This window comes from Haliotis rubra, unplaced genomic scaffold, assembly GCF_003918875.1.
Source record: "Haliotis rubra isolate DU_JTF1 unplaced genomic scaffold, ASM391887v1 Scf125, whole genome shotgun sequence".
In the NCBI taxonomy this organism is placed as follows: domain Eukaryota; kingdom Metazoa; phylum Mollusca; class Gastropoda; order Lepetellida; family Haliotidae; genus Haliotis; species Haliotis rubra.
Window position 1 is genome coordinate 1 of NW_025765170.1, and position 24,363 is coordinate 24,363.

Sequence of the window (24,363 nt, forward strand, 5' to 3'; positions counted from 1 at the left end):
AGCGTTCGCTCGTCACGCTGAAGACTCGGGTTCCATTTCCCACATGGGTACAGTGTGTGAAGCCCACTTCCGATGTCATCCGCCGTGATATTGCATGGAACATTGCTAAAATCGACGTAAACTAAACACTCTACCACTGAAGCTACCATCAACCACGATACCAAGAGAAACATCAAAGTGCTTCCTACCCATAATGAAATGAGCCCACATACAGGAGGGGTATTATAAGGGTGGTAGGTCTCAGAAGGAATCAAATACTTACCAAAGATTTGGAAACTAAACTGCAACAAAGTCTAGGCCAGGTATAGAATTATGACAAGGCATATCACAAAAATAAACTATTAAACCATCCCAGGCAATGCCAGGAGCTCCTGCAATGGCACCGTGGTGATAGCAGAGAATGCCTTCAACCGCAGCTGCACTCTGTTGTCAAGATGGATCTGCAGGAGCTAGGTATACTACTAAGGCATGAGTTTATGAATATTCCTTGGCACCAAAATGGAACATGTAATGGTCTGAGGGATATGGTCGGCGAGTCATTTCAGCTAAAATTCCTTGGTGGACAAGAGATAAATAACTGTAAGAAGAAGGATGTAATGTTCATGTCACAAAAGAAAATTAATTAAGAAAGAATGAATTTTTACTAACTGTACCTAAAAAGCAGATAATATATAATTTGTGGTCTTAAAGAAATATGGGCTCGAGCTGAGGAGAGAAATGAACTGTTCCCTTATCCGGGAGGGTCTTTATGCCAGTAATTTCCAACTGTACCGAAGAACCTGTAAGAGGCGACCTAACCAAAACATATTTGCCGGGTACTTGCGTTTGTTTCTGTGAGAAGGATTGTGTGGTTGTTGAAGATTCTGGAAAGTGTCCCATTCAGTGCCGATGTCGATTGAGGGCCAAGTTCTATCAAGTGAAATGACCGTCATACATTTTGCATATATCGAACATTGCATTGCAATAAACATATTGATAATTAAACAATCTGAAATGTACCTGGCCAAACGGAGACTCAAACGTCAATCTTTACATATATCAGTAATTGTCTTCCTATGCAAAAGTTTGCTAACCATTAACAGCCACTTTCATATATACACTCGTCCAACAAATATAGAGTGTGTAAGGATTACCTAGGATTTTAGTAAATCTACAGGGTCCTCTGTAGATTCTTCATAAACTGACTGACAAAAGTAGCCATTTGCACGGTGTGCTGGGGTATCTGAAGCCTTTGAGTCTGGTTGTAACGGGACTGGAATCGGTGACAGAATTTTGGGTTCGTCCCGTCGGCTTTGCTACTCGTATGGTAACAAATAAACTTATTTGTGCCTGAGATTCGAGATACCGTGTGTAGACATCAGAGCGACTTCATGATCCCAACCTTGTCGAATATGGATATTTCAGTCATGATTTGGGATGGGACCGGTACACCGTGTGGAAGAGCTAATAATCCATGTCCTACAAAGGGGCAATAAGAATATCTGTGCTACCATGGAATACCATCTGACGTGAGGCCGTATGCAGGAGCATTGGCCATTCCTTACAGTACGTATCTGGTAATTTATAACACAACGGCTCTGTGACGCCATTCAACCTACTTTGCTAAGCCTATAGCTTAGTGCTGTATATCCATTAAACAGTAGTAGTACAATGGGGGTTCTGCATCACATACGGCCCATAGCTTATTTATGGGACTTAAGCCTCCCAGCCCCCTTCTGATATATCTGTGAATTATCAAGGCGATTGTGATGGCAAACACGTGTAAAGACCCAAGACCCATTTATTAACACACTTGACACTATACCATTGCTGACATAGACGCTGTTGAATCGACCGAAGCACTAACTTCATAAATTCACCTACTAAAGTAGTCCAGAAAATTGACCTTAGGCCATAATTTCATGGAGTAGCTAATCACAGATCTGAATCTGGTCTCACACAAATTTTTGATACTTTCATATAGCACTACATGGGTTTCGCCCGTAGATTGTTAAATAATACTGTGATCTACATTAAACATCTGTTCGTATTTTGTAAGAACCATGATCCAGCATTGTCCAAGTAAGTCGATATGCTCCAATCGGTTACATTAAGATCTGTAATTCATTGCAACTAACCAGCTGTCTATAGCCAACCCTAAACCCTTTTCCGACGGAAATAGTATCACACAACTTTGGATCCAGAAAAGGTCTATACCCAGTGCACGCGACAAAAATGTCATACCGAATAGCTGCGCTTTGGAAACAGTGTTTTCCGACAATGTGGGTGATGGAATCCTTTCTGCCTGGTCTCCAAATAACCATTCTATCTGTTATTTCTTTGATTTTGGCTCTTGGTATCTGTCGTTTGAATGGCATCGCGGACAGGTTTCTCACCAGGAATGTATGTAGCTTAGTGTTGATTGCAATACTCTTTAGTTCCTCTGTTGTCAGCTGGACATATTCAAGCTTCAGGTGGAAGAAGGCGTATATTTCCGGAGATCCAGGGTCCTGTAAAATCACCTAAAATTTGAAATTAATATGTCAATATTACACAAAATAGTTGTTCGTTTTAGATATATACCGTGAAGGATCCGTCTCAGAGACCCTGCTTGGTCGAAGTGGTCATGCTGGTCTACTTGGATGATACAAATCGTTATTTCCGAATTTCCAGAGCGATGCTCATGATGTCACCAAAAGGCTTGTCTTATCCAGGATACGATGACATGTCATCCAAGCCGAAGGAGCTCTGACCACCCTGATCCTGTTAGTCGTCTCTCATTAAACAAGCATGGGTTGCCGAAGATCAAATGTTAAGCCTTGATCTCACGGGTAAACTCATTAAGCCTCTCCCTGATATGCATAACGTATTACTGTATAAAGAAATTGGTCCAGATTCGCTCCAGCAAATAACGCTAGCCACGTAGATTTGATGTTTAGGTATTTGCCTTGGAAAAGCAACATAATTCGGGCATTAAGTCAAATGTTAATGGTGGATGACATTCCCCATGCAAGCATATTACAGCCATGTCATCTACGTAATGTAATTTTACACCTATTATACTCTAGATTTACGTACGTATTTAAAGTAGATGATACTTATATCTGGTAGATGATCAGTGCGATATGCGTATGCTATTATAATCCACTTTGAGAACGCACCATCTTTGTGTCAAACTATCGACTTGGTAAACCATATTTCCCCCGAAGAATCGACAATAGGTCCAGCCATAGTGTTTCTGTATCAACGTACATGTAATAGCTCTCTCTCACTTATGAAGAAAAACTTTGCTAAAAGTAGATGATACTCTCTAATCTACGTAAAGCCCTGGGAACAGAGTTATTACTTTAAAGTAGCCTGTATAAAAACCTGTGTACAGGTTTGAACCCAAAATGGAATGCTATCTGCCTAAACGCAACATGATCCCCATAACCACACAGCTGTCCAAAACTCTGCACGAATCGCGCATTTTCAAAGTGCCGCAATTATAGACAATATCCAAATGAACATGCAAGATTGTGGCTGATGTTGGCCAGAGCAAGCATTCAGTAAAACCTAAAACCAATTCTCGCGAATATGCAAGACTTATGAAGCGCGACGAGACCAAACAGCAGGTGGCCAATATGGGACTCTTCACTGCGTCAGCTGGCAAGAACCTTCACTATATGTTCTGATAAACCGCTATCAGCAATCAGGCTGATCCAAGACCGACCGAAGACAGCAGATCTATCCCCGGAACAGATTCGCGTGATGGCGACAGCATTAGGGACACGCCATCAGACTAACAGTCCTTGACGATCTGGTATACCAACCTTACCGCTATTTCTGTGGAATCGGGCTTCCTGTGTGGACCCTGGAGAATGTGGTCCGCAGCAATCTGGCTGCTGTGGTAAGCACGACCTAACTTGGCAACCTGTTTCCGTGGCTTGCGCCCTGTGTCGGTGGAGGTCAGGAGTCTGGTGGCTTCGGTGCAGAGGAACCAGGACCAGCTGCTCTGCTGGGCTCAACACACCACTTCGCCCCTTAATCTCACCTAGACGAGCAGTAGAATGGCCCGGCTGGTCAACCCAAGTCCTGTGCATGGTGACTAATTCTGTAAGTAACATATAACTTATAATTGGGCATTGGTAATTCTGATTTTCAGTGTATAAAGTATTGATTATGCATTAAATCTTTCTGCTCTCTGAGTCCTATGCCAGAAGGCGGTGGCCCATTGGCGAATCGAAAGTGAAGCTAACCCCTAGAACAATGTATGTCTCTAATTCTCGGCTTCAAGGGCCGAACCAGCCTGGTATTGAATTTATGCACAAATACAAACTTCATGTTACATTCAGTTTGACCATAACACCCTGTATCCCTGGTGTTAGTGGGCAATAATGTGTGAAGCCTCCATTTCGGTGTCCCCCGCCGTAGATGTGGGTAGTGCTGCTTGGAATATTGCTGTAAAGCCAAACTCAGTCAGTCAGTCAGTCAACACTTGTGTTAGCATCTTGAAAATCCGAGATGCAGTATAACACTGTCCTTTGTTGACAATTCTGGTGGGTGTGGGCATTGTGGGTGCTGGAATCATTCTTCATCATGGCAACTACCACTTGCTGGTCTAAATCTTGGCACGAAAGAAGAGACGTCTAGGATGAGCTCTATTCACTGCAATGCCCTAAAAATGTTAATCTCTGGCTAAATTCTAGTCATTGAAGCTTTGCAGATTTTCTCCCTATCAAACTGAACCCTTTTGCCTTTTTTCGTAAACTATCTCTTGGATTTGTGGATAAGTAAAGGACGTCACTCGTCTCAATGTATCACTCTGTGTAGTGTGCAATTTTCTCGATGAGGACAAATCTCTGAATCTACTAGCTATCAAAACTTTTGTAAAATATCGAAATTAGGTCTCCCGCACAAACCTTTTAAATTAGCGCCCTGGTATCAGTTAATGAGATGGTGGGCTCATTGTCTCTATGCGATATGTCTGAAGAGGATTTTGCTTTTAGAGCTTCTGCGTGATTAAAGCGTTACGGGAGTAAAACGTTTCACCCATCAAAACAGAGAGGTATCATCACAAAGAAACTAACATAAATCTTTTTGCTAGATCATCCCTACAGTCGATCAAGGCAGGTTATTTCTAACATCGGAGTGGGATGTGTATATCCCAAATTTACTCCATTGTTACAAATATCGTCAACTTATTTTTGAGTCGACCCGTGAAGGCTCCTGGGTTAGAGTTAGAGGCAATCTAACGGAACCGAGCCAGTCGAGCTCGGTGGTATTGCCTTGGATTACTCGTCATCCTGGTTCCTAGCTGTGCAGGTCGATGTTCATGCTGTTGATCACACTGGGATTGTCTGGTCCAGACTCGATTAGCTTCATGCCAGACCGCCGCCATATAGTAGGAAACATTGCTGAGTGCGGCTCTAAACCTAAATTCACTCACTCTACCTAACAGTTTGGTCATGCAGGTCATTAATCGCTATCCGTAACTCTGTGGTGTGTAATACCGCTTTGAGGCGGCCATGAGAGTAGCTGGTAGGGATTGTGCAAAATGGAGTACAAATGCCCTAATGGCTAAGTGGCCCACATTCCCACTTCATCTAGGTACCTCAAAGGGAATCACAAATTATAAGAATAAAATGTAGAAAGAATGTATTGGGCAATTGTCTACAACTGGCCTTCAACTCCCCAGAATATCCGCACATTCCTCTGCAGTCATCCCACGCTCTGTAGCAACGTCCTCTCTACTACAGACTGACTTGACTTGACTTGACTTAGAAAATCCTGTAATGATCAGTCACTTTTACCTCACTCCATCTACTTCCTGAATCATCCATTCTACGTCTGGATCCAAGATAGAAGAATTTCTGAGCCCAATAGACCATCACAATCAACTACCATCAAAACCAGCCAGTGATCGAAAACCATTGCAGAAGAAAGGGAAAACTGAAGTGAGAGAAGAAACCCACCTAATGTCCTATAGGTCGTTTGGACTGGTTGGATATGGATGTTACTCTGTCCTCACAGGGACAGGTGGAGGATCTGATCCTCACATTCACGCAAAAAGATCACCGATTGAGCCACTCATGACTAATTGCTCCAATTATTGTATAATGCAAATTAGAGATCTGCAGGAAGTAACTCTTGTAAAGAAATAATTCAGACGTTAAATAAACAAATCCGAAAACAAACTTCAGCTATCTCTAGAAACATATTCAGGTCAAATCCCAATAATCAAATCCAACTTCACAGAATTCACAATACCGGCAACACTTCGGCAAATTTACCAAACCTGATATTAACTGAAGCCATCCACATCCAAAGCAACACCAGCCCCTGATCACAACCCGCTTTGGGGAAGTGCCCATACTAATATTAGGGAGGAAAATCTTTGAAGAATTCATTTCTTGATAGTAACTCATGTATATCATCCAATGATGATTCAGCTGACGTATTTGCATGCAGCTACGGGAACATATTCTTCTCTGGATTTATCACTCTTGCCGGGAACGATTAACCCTGGTGGGATGGTTTCACCTTCCTAAAGAGTTAACTTCGCCATGGCTGAGTTGGTCATTATATGAGACCATAAGTGTGTGGAAATCACTTAAAAACATGATGTCGTAGTATTTTCGGAGACATCATACAGTACATAATCTTAAATATGGTTAATTTTTTAAATGCTAAGGCTTGACGCGTACTTAAACAGAATAAGCATCATTCTTGGAGAGTTTATGTTTCCTAAGATAAAATTCCCTGCACACACACCGTTCAAAGGTGTGGAACATGATGATACAAAAGAGATAAAAGGCAAAGGTTCCAAATTTACTGGTTCACCACCTGAAGGATGGTGACAAATTATTAACTGATAAAACCGACATTGCCAACAAACTTGGTGAAACTCTTGCCAAGCATTCGTCTTCATCCAATTTTGTCCCTGAGTTTCCAAGTACATCAGAAACAACAGAGAAATGAAAAGAACAATCTTTACTCAGACAATGGGGAAGGCTATAACGAATTGTTTTCACTACATGAACTACATACCACCTTGAGCAAGCTCATGATACAGCAACAGGAGCTGATAATATACGCTATCGAAGAGGCTTTGAAGCATTTACCCGAATCATGTGTGGAAACACTTCTAAATATTTTTATACAATATGGACCACATGGAATTTCCCAATTTCGTGGTGTAATGCCATTGTAGTCCCTATTCCAAAACCTGGCGGGATGATAATGATTCGTCTAATTACAGACTGATCTTTGTAACGAGTTGTGTCTGTAACACCATGGAACGAATGGTAAACAATAGAATTAATTTGGTATCTGAAAACAAATAACTTAATAACAAATATACAATATGGTTTCTGGAAATATCGAAGTACCATTTATCATTTTGGTACGATTGGAATCCTTGTAAAAATGCCATAGTATATAAACAACACGAGGTCGCAATTTTCTTTGATCTTGAGGAAGCTTCTGATACTTGGAAGAAGGGTATTTTGAAGGATCTACATGATTTTCAGTTTGAGAGGTCGTTTACCTGATTTTATCTCATAATTTTTAACAGACAGGCAGTTTCAAGTCCGATTGGGTCTCTACCCTGTCTGAACATTACGGTCAGGATCAGTGTGTTCCACAAGGCAGCATTTTGTCTGTAAGATTATATTTTATAAAAATAAACAGGTTTTAACTGATTCAGTAGATGGATCACTTTTCGTGGATGATATTAGTGTTTCTTGTCGTGGTAAAATATGCATGCAATCGAGAGGCAGTTACAACTATGAATCAATAAAATTCAAAAGTGGTCAATTGAAAACGGTCTTAAATTTTCTAAATCCAAAATCAAATGGTATACATGTCTGTAGAAACTATACGCCGCATAAGGTTGTAAAGGGAGGCAAGATTCTTGGGACTTATTTTTTGATTCTCATTTGACTTTCTTACCACATATTAAATGCTTAAAAATAAATGCCTAAAGGCACATGTTGGAAGTCGTTTCTAATTCAAAGTGGGGAGGGAACAAACTACCCTCCAGCGCTTATACAGACCACTCATCCGTTCGAAACGGCTCCATCGTATATGGTAAAGCCTGCTAAAGAAACGTAAAACTATTTGATTCTGTCCACCACCAAGGTCTAAGACTTTGTCTTGGGTCTTTGAGAACCTCTCCTGTTGACAATCTCTACACCGAGGCCAATGAGCCATCCCTTAACCAACCCAGTTTAAATTATCTTTACAGTATATAACATAACTGTATTCTAATGAGTCTAACCCTGCATTTAACTGTCTTTTAATCCTCTTTCTGGGGATCTGTACAACAAGAAGGCATCTCTTATTCCGCCTCTAGGACTAAGAGTTAAACCTTTCCTTTCTGCTGCTGGCATTGAGCTAGAAACCTTCTCTCTTCTCCTCCTTGGCAATTAGTGCGGCTACAAGTTGACCCTAACACTGACAACATTTCATAAACTACTTTTAATTATTATTTATCTATAACTTGATTTAGTCACGATATGGCTGGAATGCTGCATTGGCCCGTCTTCACCGTCAACGATGACTGCAGTGGCCACGAACTATATGTCAGTGGCAGCAACGTAACTGGGAGAGAAACGAGGCCAGGGTTCGAGTTTTTTCGACGTCGAGGAGAGCGAGTGACGCCAAGCTGCTTTATGGGATTGATATTCTCATGGTATTGTATGGATGGCATATATAGAGATGAAAGTATCATATATGTAGATTTAGACTGTAGGACTAACAGATCTCCATCCATTTTCAAACATCAGTGACAAAACTTTTGTGTCAACAAAAGGACAAAGTGGGTGAGTTAACGATAACTTCATCAAGATATGACTAGCAAATGACTAGCTTTTGAAGGTAATTACGATTGGTGGGACAGGATACGCTCACCTTCTCACCATTTGTCATCACTTTTGAATGTAATTCCTTATTCACGTGCACATGGTGTTGTCGAAAACAGACTCTCCTGGTGTCTTGTGATGCGGAAAACAATGTGTTGCTATATTTACTATCAAGTCCAAAGATAAACACGTTAACATGACACCCGTGAAGATCGGGATTGGAATTGGTCTTTAGCAACCCATGCTTATTGTAAGAGGCGACTAACGGGTGGTCAGACGCGATCATTTGGTTGGCACGTCTTATCCTATCCCAACTGCGTATTACCATCCTCATGCTGTCAATCACTGGATTGTCTAGTTCAGAGCTCGATTATTTACAGAGGGTTACCATATACCCGAAATATTGTTATGTTGCTCGCGAGTGCGGCGTTCAACAACAAACAAACGTAAACATGGGTTTGAGAGGACACATCTAGATTGCAAGCTGAATGTACCTGTGCACTGAAGATCGACGTGGCTCCAAGTTAGATTCTGGAGGCATGTTGTGTTGTCCGTCACACTATGAGATGAAAGGTCCAGGTAACCCTGGAGACATGTGTATGTCCGAACACTTCCAACTACCCTGCGTACGCCGTCACTGATGTTGGCGTTTTGTAATGGAGGTGGATTTGGACACTTAAGGAAGTCTAGTTGAGTTGGCTATACAAGACAAGTCAATTGATATTAAGCTTCAAAGCTGTCAGTTATGGCTATTACCTCTCTGGAAGGATCCATCAATTTATATGGAGAGGATTCATCACAGTGGGCTGTTTTACATCGAAAATACCATCCGAGTTTTTGTTAATCAACATTATACCGATTAATTTGACTTCCGTTTTTCGAATTTCCTCGGATTAACCATGTTTTAAATATTTCTGATGAAAATTAGACGCATATAATAAATATAATAGTTCATTTTATAGTGAAATAGACGGGTAAACAAATATGACGTTGTTCACGTCACTTGATGGCAGACACATATTAGTTCACAAGACACATGAAATATCTTCTTATTTATCATATTCACAGTGCGATTTCACTTTTAAGAAAATGAATGTATCAAAAACTAGAGCCAAAATCTTGTGGAAATCTTATATATATATCGTGCATAGTGATACATTGTTCTCCACTGCTATGCGAACCAAAATATATAACCTGTTTTAGCATGTTCATTCCTCTGATTATCAAAATACTTGATATTTGCAGAATAACTGAAACTTTGATAATGGTAACAACAACTATTCGGCGTCATCTGATTATATTACCGGTATAATTTCACTGATATTTATCTTTCAGATGAAACCACACTCTTACAGAAAATGTATCTCACTTCCGAATCTCAATAGTTATGTCATTCATTAGGGTATGATATACATATTTTTATGTCATAAACTTGTGCCGTTAAATAAAACAGTTTCATATTCTTACCTGTCGTCGATGTTCCGGAATAGGTAGTTACTTCGTGACAGACTGGAACTTGTCGTGATACCAGACACTCTTCCGATGCATCACAAAGGATACCAGAACACGGCCCAAGGATAGACTAAACAACAAACAGAAGCATTCAGAGCATACACACACGGCCTGTTATTCTGGTTTCACGTTGGGCTATCGCACAATGTATTTCCAAGACAGTGTTTAATATTCTAAGTGTAGAATGGTGGAACTTGGGTATATCAAAGGGTTGGTGTATGAAGCAGATGTTAAAAACCTGCAGTGACTTTATCTTGCTGTTGTTAAGTGGTATTTAATAGTCGAAAATCTCAAGAACAGTTACTGGCATCTAGTAGTATTGGGCCAGCGCTTTTCCGAGGTGACGTTATGTGCCCTCGGGAAAGCGCTGGCCCACAAACCACCATGACGTCACGGAGGCGGTCATGCGATGACCGCCCTGTGACGTCGGAAAAGAGCCCACCACCACCATGACGTCACGGAGACGGTCATGCGATGACCGCCCTATGACGTAGAAAAAGAGCCCACCACCATGTCGTCACGGAGGCGATCATGAGCTGACCACCCTATGACGTAGGAAAAAGGCGCTGACTCATCACCACCATGACGTCACGGAGGCGGTCATGAGCTGACCACCCTATGACGTCACACAAACAAAAATGGCGGCCATAAGAATCCGAGTGCGTCCGTCAAGCTAAAATAGTATTTTCAATTGCTCTCAGACGCGTTTTTTACCTCATAAATGACATTAATATCTGGTGTGTGTGTGTTTAAGGAGGCTAGGGAATCTCGTGCTGTCTATGTAAAGCTCTCTACAATACTAGACCGCAAGACATGCATACCCAGAGACTCTTAATAACACGACCACCCCGTCTGTGTAAAGCTCTCTACAATACAAGACGGTAAGACGGTGATACTCTACATACAAAAAAAATGTAATCTGTGAGGTAGAAAACGGCAAAGCAGCAAGAGTAGTACGGAGTGTTACGTTCTTTACCTCGTATCGTAAACCCAATGCGGGACGAATAACAATTTTGAAGGAGGTCTGTAAATGTCGTGCTGTCAATGTAAAGCTCTCTACAATACTAGGCAGCAAAACAAATGTACCAAGACACTAAAATATTTCACAATAATTATGGCATTAAATTGTCTGAACTTTGTCGAACATTTGGAATCCATACCTTTAATGGCCGACTCCATAATGATAAATCTGGTGAGTTTACTTGTATCACTCACAATGGCTCAAGGGTTGTGGACTATATGATTGGAAGCTCATCATTATTCCAAAGGGTTAGAAATTTTGGGATAGGTACTCTGGACCACTCTTATCATTTCCCCCTCTACTGCACTCTTGATATTTCATGTGCTCTGTCTAACTCTGAATGTACCACAACTTCTAATACAGATGCTAATCAGCAGGCCACTACTGAGGAGGATTTATGGGTTAGATATGTGTGGTCTAAGGACAGTAATAGTCAGTTTGCAACAAAGTTTCACAACAAATTTTTAGATATGTCTGTTACACTAACTGACCTTGTGTATACCAATATTGATGAAGCAGTTAATCTCTTAGTTAGTGTGATGCAACAAACTGCTTCCCATACTAGAAGTGTGTAACGTAGCTTTGATAAGCACAGGGACAGATCACAGCCCCCCTGGTGGGATGCAGAGCTGGAACAACTAAAACACGATAAATATTCTGCATCACGTGTACACAGAGACAATAATCAGGACTTGGATACATTTCGACAACTACAAAAACTATTTAAAGTGACATTCATATCCAAAAAGGAGCATTATCAGTGTAAGCAGAGACAGAAACTTGTGGATTCCGGCAGTGACTCAAGCCAATTTTGGAATTTATTGAAACAATATAGAATGTGTGACAGTCTTCCCTCATCTATCTCATGTAATCAGTGGTTTGATCACTTTCTATCATTACTTTGTGTTGACCAGCCTGATGTTTTACCTATTGTTTCACCACATGTTGTAAATGCTACTGATGTGTCAATACTTAATGCTGCCATTACTGAGCAGGAAGTTTTGTTTCACATTTTACATTCACCTAACAATAAGTCCCCTGGACCTGATGGTATATCAAATGAGTTTCTTAAAGCATCTAGTGCCTCCATTGTACCTTCCTTTGTTACAGTACTGTTTAATCAGATATTTGATAGTGGTAATTTTCCATGTGGTTGGGGCAAGAGTATTATATGCCCCTCTGTTCAAATCTGGCTGTAAAAGTAACCCAAATAATTATAGGGTATATCTCTTATTGATTCTATTTGTAAAACATTTTCCTATATTTTGAATAAGCGTTTAAAATCATGGTGCGATGCACATGAAATTAATAATGAGTCCCAGGCAGGCTTCAGAGCAGGGTACTTCACAATTGATCATATTTTCTCTCTTCAGGCTTTAGCCCAAAAATATTCTGGTCAAAAGAGAGACATATTTTATTGCCTTTTTATTGATTTCTCAAAGGCTTTAAACACAATAAGACATGATGTTCTCTTGCAATCTTTAGCTGAAGTTGGTATTGCTGGTAAATTTTATAATATAATATCATCAATGTACAGCAGTTTAGGGTTGTGTGTTAAGCCCACAGCTGTTTATCATATTTATTAATAAGTTATTTTCCCTAATGGAACAGGAAGGTGGTATAGGTGTTAATGTTTCATATGCTTTTAACAATATGTGTTCACTTATGTTTACTGATGATGTTTCTGCACTTTCTGATACTTGTAATCAGTTACAAAAGAAGATAAATGCACTTGAATGTTTTTGTAAACAAACTGGAATGTCAATTGATCTTAGTAAAACAAAAGTTCTTGTCTTAAGAAATGGTGGGCCATTACGGGAATATGAAAAGTGGTCCTATAATGGCAATCCCATTGAAACTGTATCCTTTATATATATCTAGGACTTGTATTTACACCAAAGCTTGTATGGAGTAAAGCGCAAAGCTGTCTGGTATCCTCAAGCTAACAAGGCGATATTTTCTGTAAAATGGTTTTCAAAAAAAAGATGGGAAGAGTAAATTGTAAAGACCTATTTAAGATTTTTGACTGTATGGTTTCACCTATTTTGTGTTATGGATCTGAGATTTGGGGTACTAACTATTGTAGCATCATTGAGTCCGTGTGCAAAATTATTGTAAATATGTCTTCAAAGTTGGTAAAATCTACCTGTAATAACATGGCTCTTGGTGATTGTGGCAGATTTCCTCTCTACAAATTACTTATATGACTAAAGTTATTAAATACTGGTGTCACCTATTGTATATGCCTTATGATAGACTGCCAAAACATTGTTATATTATGCTCAAGTCCTTAGATGATGTTGGCCGCACTACTTGGGCAACTTGTGTCAAAAATATTTTATTTAAGTATGGTTTTGGCTATGCATGGATCAGTCAGGATGTTGGCAATGTTGATTATTTTCTTATCCTTGTTTAAGCAGAGACTTTCGGATAATCTTAAACAATGTTGGTCCACTTCAATCTCAAAATTCTAATAAGTGTTTTTATTACTCCCAATTTAAGACATTTTTAAATGTGGAACGGTATTTAAATTCTGATATTCCTTTTACATCTCAGATCTGCACTCTTTAAATTTAGATGTGGAAATTTTAATTTGGCTGTTGAAACTGGAAGATACAATAAAGTTAATTACAACGAGAGACTATGTCTATTTTGTAAATTAGATGACAAAAATGTTATTGAAGATGAATTCCATGTACTCCTTTAAGTGTGAACGTTTTTCTGATTTAAGGTTAAAATATATTCAGAAATATTTTACTGATTTTGATCCAAATGCCAATTTTATTAACATTATGAAAACACATAATGATTGTATCATAAGAGATGTCAGTATTTTTCTGTATCATATACTTCAGCGCATTAGAAATGTTCCTCTTTACACAGCATGTGCACTAAACTATCTATATCATATGCAAATGACTGTATGATGGGCCTGTGGCCTTTACTAAATAAACTTGTCTGTCTGTCTGTCTGTCTGTCAAAAATAACACGCCCTCCAGTCTATGTAAAGCTCTCTACAATACAACACGGATAGGCGGTTATATTCTACCAAAATACATAGAAGACATCGAGTCGGGCAGTCTATGTAAAGCTCTCTACAATACTAGACCGCACGAGCACCGTATTCTTCATTGTTTAAACCACCCCAAACTATATACCCACGAGGTGGACAACGTCAACACTTTTATAAAATACAACAGAGGCTAGTAAACAACATTTCACAAATTATATTCGTAAATATGCATAGACACAACTACATTTCTACTCATAAAACAGCTCTCATGTCAGTTCACAAAGCAGTTCTCATGTCAATATCAAACCTGACGGAGCACGAAATCCTGAGAAATGCGCACGAAGGGCTGAACCTGTTGTGTTCAAAGTCTTCTGCACACCATTTCCACAGTCTTAAACCACACCATGCACACACGACCTTGCACATTTTAAGGAATACAACAACGACGTTAAAATATTCTATACACACTTTAAGCAATACGACAAGGAGTAGATATACAATAATTTATCGTCACAAGATAGTATGTGTCCTCATATCACTGTGGAATTTCAAGAGACACGTAATTTTCAGGAATGAGCACGATGGGCTAAACCTGTTATGTTCAAAGTCAATGTCATCCTCGGCGTACCATTTCCACAATCGCAATCCACACCAGGGACACGCCACTTTGTCCGAAACACCGGTATAATATATAATGGGTATATTGCAAACGACCATATTTTTGACACAAAATCGTGAAATTCGACCCAAATTCGCGTGTAATCTATAATCAGTCGTGTATGTGTAATCTATCAGGTGCTCTCTATACTTAACGCGAACCAGTGACTGACTGGTTTCGCTCTTCTTGTCCGTGTTGCAAAGAAACAGAATAGGATATTTCAATCTTTTCACCCCACTAAGCGCAATACTGCGCATTTTATTACCACACACCTCTTCCAAAGTATCCCTGCTCGTGATACCACTGTTGTAGTTGTTTTTAAGAAAAGGGTCGTTATGTCCAAACCATTGCAAATCTCGTCCCTACAACATTTTAAAAAAGGAGAGATAAACCGACCGAGTCTACATCAGTGTATAGTAGCATTTCTAAAGTGGTCAAATTCTATTACACTGTCCAGCTTTCTACAGCACACTAACGTCAGAGCTCGGGGCGTTGACCGCGAGCATTTCAGTTCGATGCCGACCTTACCAGAGCTCTTCGGGTACACGTGTGACATGTCAGCACCCAAATCGTGCGTTAAATCGAACACGAACAGAGTGGTACCGTCTAAAAATCCTTCCAGAGTAACGGTATGTGTGGAATTTCTCCCTGGGCCACCCGTATTTCTAAACAGCTCCAGGTATGTCTGATACATTCGGGTAGAGTCGGGCTCGAAATTGGCAGTATGACATCTTTTACCTACTCCATGGCCGTTTACTTTTACGGCGATTTCGGTCAATCCGAAAGGCTGGAAACAGAAAGGAGTTTTGTTTGGTACCCCCACAAAGGATTCGTTGTCGAGGAGGCTTTTAGGGATATGACCCATTATTAAATTATATTCTCTCAAGCCTTGAGGAATGTCGTGTGCCGTGGTTTTTACTTGGGCTATAGGATACTTTACACTGCTACCATGCGTCAAACCCCTGATATGACTATCTCTAATGGCAGGTTCTACGTTTACCTGTCTGACATGTAACTCGGCCGAGAGTATATGGCAAGCATAGCCGGGTATGCGAGTACCAGCCTGGTCTGCGGTAGCGTGTAACAAGTAGAAATTATTCGGACTACGTATGAGTTCAATTTTTAAAAGCACGCTGTCTATGAGATATCTATGCTGCATAAACAAATCAGAGTGTAATTTTCCGACGAACTCTACAGGTCTACTGGGGACACATTTGCGTCGTCGTTCCTCGAATGCCGGGTTTGAATTTCCCTGCCTAGAATGAAGTAATTGAAACAACCCAGCTTATCTTTGATGAAATTCTGCACTACCAGGTTGTTGTCTATTTGTGATTGATCACAACTCAGCAGGGTCTCGATAAACGCTCTGTATGGATAGGTGCCCAGACTGCCCGTTAATTCTAACCTGTTAGACCCCGCTATCACTCTTACCTCGCGAAATAGAGAATGTAGAGTGTTTGTCACGGGCACGCACACGTCTCTGTGTCCAGACGACGTCTGACCATCCTCGCTCACCACATTGTCAGCGACGGTAGCACGACCGTCCACCGTCTTAAATTCGCATACAATTTTCAGGTAACATTCGGCCAGGTCTACGTAGCTGTTTATAGGGTTATTGATATCAAACTTTATGGTACCGTCCAACTGACCGAGGCCTGTAACGGGACTATATTTGGTCCAGTGTGAATCCGTCATCGTGGAAACCATGCCCGGTAGCGAAAATAAATCCAGCTCACTTTTACCGCATTGCACGTGATCCATATCCCCCGACATTATAATTGAAACTACGTTAAATCTCTACTAGAATACCGAGCCTCTCTTAACCTTTCTCTTAGGCTTCATTCTTTTCAACAGGGTGCTATGTCCGACTCCAACCGTCCAAATCCTCTGTTGTTTCCTATGTTTTATCGGTGTCTGAGTACCCGCCTGCGCAAACTGTTTGACGTTCCGGTCGGAAATTGTCCAAAACGTCCGACATTGTGCTTTTAAGCGCCCTACTACCACGCCACCTTATACTTTCTGACGCATTTGCACTACCCGTGACCACGTCGCCCACACCACCCGCAGCAGCCTTGGCACCCTACCTCAGTATTATTTTACTCCTTGACTTTAGCAGTGGCATTGCTATTCTAACTATAGCGCCTAATACATTTCCGAGACCAGCACCACCCTGGCCGTAATATCTACCGACATACACCGGTATGTGGGTCCTATGACTACCGTGCATCGTTAGTAGACAGACAGATTATATATTAGAGTCTCACCTCATTGACATAAAATAATACAGGATAATATACAAAAAGACTACATGAGCCACTCCATTTGGAGTTATGAGAGACTATCTGTTAAAACCATGTACAATGATAAAATACATTATGATATGAGAAGCATAAATATGATTATAAGCATATATATATACATACACACATATATATACACACACACACACACACACACACACACACACATACATACATACATACATACATACATACATACATACATACATACATACATAGGGAACATATACATACATACATACATAGGGAACATATTAAAAACATAAAATATATATAACTAGGAATTGCACAAATTTATTTTTAGTATGTCACCCCTTGCTTTTAAAATGGAGTATCACCACCGACCGACCGCCAGAAAATGACACGGGTCGTCCGCGATCGTCTCTTATAAGAATAGTCACAGAACGAATCTCGTCAGATATTAAAGGCAGATATTGAATATGATTGTTTTCGCTCACGTATACTACATCTTTCACAAATTTCTGTTTGACGGGTATCAACGTCAGCAGAGGTGTCAATGTGTGACCGGCGATCTGGTCGTCGATAATGTCCGAATAGACGTACATGTTATGGAAAAGCTGTTCTTTAGAGAAATTGGAGCACGTATCGGCTACGGGAGTCGATCTGGGGTCGAGTACGCATACACGGGTGTCGCCCACTGTCTCGGGTACGGTGGTAGTGAAACCCAACATAGAAGCAAGGTAGGGCAACCCGTCGAATCTAGGACCACATTTACCTAAAACATGTCTCACCTCTTCAAAATCAACCCCCTCGAAATCGCTCTCCACAAAGCCCGAGGCCATGTAGACTAAATCGTCTCGGGAGTACAAATATTTACCATATATATAAATGACCTCATTTGTCAATTGCATAGCTCTGGGTATGGTCTTAATCTACCATGGAGTCATTATCCAGGTCAACTTTTAGCAGACGACACCACAATTACAAGTAACTCCCCTCTTGCACTTCAAAAGCTGTTAGACATTGCTCATCAATACGCTTGTAAATAGAGACTAGTCTACAATGTGAGTAAGAGCTCCATATTAGTGTTCTCTCGTTCGCAAGGTGATATTGTGTGTCCTAAAGTACTGTGTGGTGAAATTGAACTACCTCACAAAACATCAGTTATCTATGCGGGAGTGCTGTTCTCGGGTAGTGGTAAATGCATGGAGCGGACCCAACGTGCTTGTGAGAAGTTGAAAAAACTCGTCAATGTAAACCATAATCACGGAGTTTACTTTGGAGGCTTAAATCCGCTCGCTGCTGTACGAGTATTTCGACGCGTAATATTACCCTCTGCACTATATGGTTGTAATACCTCGGGTCAATTATCACCAAAAGAATATGAAATGCTGGAAATACCCAGAGATATTTCAGCAAAAAGGTTCAAGGTCTACCCAAGCAAACCCCAAATGAAGTTGTGCTGGACATTAAAGCTTATCAGTATACAATCCCATATTGACTCTCAATCCCTGCTTTTTGGGGGTAAACTTTGTAGAGTAAGTTGCTGCTACTATTTTAAACATGTGTTTATTGGCAGACACGCGCAATTCCAATGTGAGTCTATGAGCGCAAAAAGATGTTTTTTAATATGTTCACACTGGTTGAAAAGTAAAATCTTTTCAGTGACTTTGCTGAATATGTTGTTAATGGCAATGTACTCAATAAATGCAAGTGGACTGGTACTGCGTTGGAGAAAGTGCACTGCATGGATATGTCCTTCCTTACCAGCCGTATGATGAGACGAATGGACCTATCACGATACGTCTCTATCAGATCTGTTGAACATAATAAACTGTGGCTGTTATGTCAACTTTATCCATGTAAATTTAAACAGCTGTCTCGTATTGTCTCACTTGCATCAAGAAGACTTCAATCAAAAGAATGCTGTTGAGGTACAGTTGCTCATGATATCATTAAGCATGTGTTCATATCTTGCCGTATGAATATGAAAGAAAAAAATTAACTGTATGAAAGTGTCATTGACATACTCGATGTAGATTGCTTTGTCAACTTGTGGGCAAACGATGATGACATTATGATTACATTTCTACTTGGTGGTCTTCCAGAATGTGCTGCTGACATTGATTTTGATATCTGGTGCAAAATAATGTTCCTGGCTGCTGATTTTATTTATAAATGCAAACATCTATTTGTGTAATCTCTTGTCTATCACCTGTACATTAAACCTGTCATAACCATTTAAACTGTACCCTTGTAATCTTCAATTGTGGGGGAAATAAAGACTATCTATCTGCGCCCGAAATTTTTATGAGGAGCGGGTAGATTATGCCATGTCACGGGTATCTGTACAGTACTAACACCCACTCTCCAATTATTCTTTCTGTCTACCCTCAGGGGGTATGGTAAATCTACGGTGTACGTGTGCTGTACATTATCCGGTCGAGTTTCTGGGCTGGCATCGCTAAATAGGGTAAGGTAAAAATCTGACGGTTACGCACTATTACTCATAATGTATAGTTTGGCATGAAATGCATGTGGGCCCGGTTTTTTGTAAATATCTCTTCATCCAATGATCCAATCGATCTCAAACTGTGCAAGTGGATGTTTTGTCAGACAACCTCATCACATTGTAAATCACCGATTTTATGCATTTGTATTAAAGAATCTGTCTATGTAACTGTCAACAAAATATACAGCAGAACGCAGACGGCTTGCAGAAGGAGGGAGCCAATGACCTGTAACAGCGGCAGTGTTGGGTCATAAAGGTCAACGTTCGTCAATGTAGGTCAGCTATGCACGTGACAGATATGAAGAGGTGTCACAGGTCGTGAATAGGGTAAGGTGGGTGCCAACTGTTAACCATCATACGGAGTTTGTTTCTCTGAGTTGTTCAACATTAACCACAAAACCCATTAGTGAGAATTAGTCTGTTAAAATCTTTAAATTTTTTATGTTAATGTCATATTTTGTTTATGCAGTACATACACTGTAACAGCGGCAGTGTTGGGTCATAAAGGTAAATGCACGTGCAGTTCATGATAGTTACCTGTGCACTGCACAGTGATAGACCGTTTGGATCATTCACATTGACTACTTCTAGCTGTCATCATGAAAGCTTATTCAGATGATGCTAAACGTTTAATTAGAAATGTGTTTAATTTTTTTTTAAAAGAGAGCAAACGTAGCAAATCGATTTATAAGGTGTCGGATTACATGAAACGTACAACTTTTGCTCTTGGCATGAAAAGAACATCATGCAAAAAATTTGTGAAAAAACAAACCAACAACCAATAAACAAAACCTTGTACAAAAGGTAGGCATCCAAAATTGGATTCTTTTGACATCAGGGTCATCAGAGATGTCATTCGCCGGCTATTTGCTAGAAATGAACACCTGTCCACAAGAAAGTTAAAACACATCCTTGCAGAGGATCACGACATGAATGTTTCTAGGTTTATGCTAAGCAAACTACTGCTCAAATTTGGATACAAGTACAAGAAGGTAGCAAACCAGAAACTTGTAATGTGTGAGAGATCTGATATTGTGAAAATAAGGTGTAACTATCTGAGAGAAATTAAGCAGGCAACAGAGGATGGGTTCGAACCTATATATTGATGAGACCTGGGTCAATGCAAACAATATTGCTGCCAGACAGTGGCTACCCACTGATCCCAGTGATGGTAGGAAAATACCAACAGGCAAAGGTGAACCGTTTAATCGTTCTTCATGCTGGTTCCCACCGTGAATTCCTACCTGGGTGTAATCTGGTATTTCGGTCAAAGAGCACAGATGGTAGGGACTATCATACAGAAGTGAACTCAACGGTTTTCACATAGTATGTTGAGGAACAATTGTTGCCAGCTCTGCCTACATGTTGTAAGGATGCTACTATAAGAATAAATCGTCCATTTTGAATTTATAATGAGGTCCATGGTTTTGAGTCTATTTTTAGATGATGAGTCACTGCTCTCTATTGTATATTGAGATCTATTGTGTGAACATCTGGTGTGTCTATTTTTAGACTCGGGTGGGTAATATAAGGTCCCCCGAACAGCCCTCTATATCATTCTGACTTCAGTCGGACAACGTCCCTTCTCCATTCTTTGTTCTTGACTCTACTGGTTCTATTGGCCTTGAAAATGGAAGCCGTTCACCGTGAGAGTTGTGATAACGAGGCCCTGGTAACACTTCCAAATCCCAGATGCCATTTACATCTAGGGGACGACGTCTATGTGACAGCCAAGACATGGAATGGAAAACTAGAAATTCATGTGAGGAAGTACGAAGTATACCCGAGTGGCAAGTGCTACCCAACCAAACGAGGTATCATGCTTACCTTGAAACACTGGCTGGAAGTGTCTAGTGTTCACGTACAGCTGAAACAGCAGGGAAGGTACTCACACGTCCATGTTGGAGGAACATGTACGCTTCCTGGGACGACAATGGTATTGATGTGCGACAGAGGGAGAATGATCAGAAAAGTGGTAGAGTGATACCTACCAACCAATGTATTCTGTTGTCCCTAGATCAGTGGGAAAAAGCTGGTAGATTGTGTAAGAGTCATGTTTGACTTTGTGCCAGAACTGAAGGACATGGTACCCTGTATGCTTCAGGATGATCATCAAAACCAGATGGGATACTTCCAGTGTTCCTTTTGCACCCTAGTGACTACAGTTACTGGGTGTAAAGCCATTCTTGGTTTAGACACTGTACTGTGCGGACGTGTTACCATTGGTCTGGGATATCATGGATGTGTGTGGACATTACCCATTCGACAAGACTATCATTGCCGATTGCTCTGCATCGAGACTGAATGGACTTCATTCCAGAAAAGACTCGATTCGTTAAAAGACTGGCCAGTGCAGATGAAACAGAGTCCTAGTCAAATGGCTCAGGCAGGATTTGTGTACTTAATCAGAGGGACGCTTTCAAGTGTTTTCAATGTGGTCTCGTTCTCAAGAACTGGGAAGTAGATGATGATCCCTGGGCCGAACATGAAAAATGGTCTCCAGATTGTCTGTATTTGGCCCTGGTGGGAGAATTACCTCAGAAAGAGGTGACCCGTTTGGATAGTCATGTGGATTTGCAACCAAGAGTGTGATGTAAAATGTGTGACTATTGGAAATAAATCAATGTTAAGAGTATGTCTGCCTTGGTTGTCTATGTATTGTATAAATAGAGGTTTACTCAAATACTGATCTCACTGAGATCCCAACCACGATAAGAGTTTGTTTGCTAGAAATAATATGGCTAGGTACGTGTTGAAGCATTACGAATTTTTAAGGGTCATGTTAATGTTTCAAGACATTGAGGAGATTCAACAAGACATCTTAGAAATGAACAGAGAACAGATTCTCTGCCATCAATGGTATTATCAATAGGTTATTAAAGGGAAGATTACCAGTGACTCGATATGAAAGGCGTCGTTTCCTGAGGAAAAATGATAGAAATAACTATCTAGCGGTGTTACGAAGATTAGTTCACCCCTGTGGACAAACAGACAGTATGTGGAAGAGTCTTTTGCCAGTAACATGCCAATCGTAGCATTTGTTTTGAAACCACAGTTTGTCAATGCACTTAGAGATGAGGCCATTCAAAAATGCCTGGTTGTTTGATAGAGCATTGGCTGAGTATGTTTGGTACACCTGGTTTAGTTTGTCATAGTAGTGCATCCAAACCATCCTGGCAGTGATGTTGAAAGCTACACCACGCCCAAGGTCAATGAAGATATCTATATAACAGGCCACAAGGGCTATCTAACTTCATTTAGCCGTGGACCAGTGACAGTGATGCATCACCTCAAGCTGCTCCGTTTTCATCATGAATAATCCACAATACAAACTCTTCGTACCCGATGCTGATAAATGGACACGGATTTACATGCTCAGGGCTGAAGGGAAAGGAGACCCTTATCATTTTATGTCTGTCGATCGATATTTGGAACTGTATGATCCAGAGTGGAAGAAAGATAAACCAAAAGAAACCACAGAGCAACCTAAGATTAATTTTGTTACCCCTACTCAACAAGTGGTCGAACAAGCTAAAGCCAAGTTGAAGAGAGAAAGGGAAAGTGTCGTCAATAGGGAAAACACAAAGCGAATGAAAACATATTTTTAAATAGAGACGAAAGGCTAAATGTGTCATTTGTAGTAGGACTGTTGACGTGTGAACATCATTATTGCATCCCTGTCCCGTATCCTCCAAACAATATGTTTGGGCTCATGACTTGTCCCGTCATATTCGAACAAAACATCCAAAAGATATCAAGCAGCAGCAGCAGCAGCAACAACAGCAGCAGCCGTCACCACCACCACCACCACCACCACCACCACCACCACAGCAGCAGCAGCAGCAGCAACCAGTGCAACCACATTCATCAGAAAGTATTACCAAGTCATTGGAAGAATGTAGGCTGCGACATCCATTCACCATGATCGTCTCAGGGCCAACCTCCTGTGGGAAAACCTACTTAGTGAAACATATTCTAGAAAGGATGAACATTAAACCTTATCCTGAACGTATTATATGGCTCTACAAACGATGGCAGCCCTTGTATAATGCCATTCAAACCCATGTTTATCCCTATGTGGAATTTCATCAAGGCATTCCTTCTGATCTCGAAAAGGATGCATTTCTGGACCCCATGTGGTGAACGTGATTATCCTCGATGACTTAATGTCGACAGCGAGCAAAGATCCACGCATTACAGATCTGTTTACGGAAGGAAGTCATCATCGTAATCTCTCAGTGATCGCCTTGAACCAGACTTTGTATTTCAGTAAGGATCCCACACAACGCAGAAACTGTCATTATCTGCTTCTGTTCAACAACCCTATCGATCAACAACCCATCATGACTTTGGCAAGGCAAATGTATCCAGGTAACACAGACCATTTCATGGAGCCGTTTCAAAGGGCTACGCAGAAGGGACACCTCCAAGCCAGGACAATTCATTCCGAGTTAGATGTTCAGCATGAGCAGACATACTGTCTGTCGTCCACAGGTGAACTAATCTTCGTAACACCGCTAGATAGTTATTTCTATCATTTTTCCTCAGGAAACGACGCCTTTCA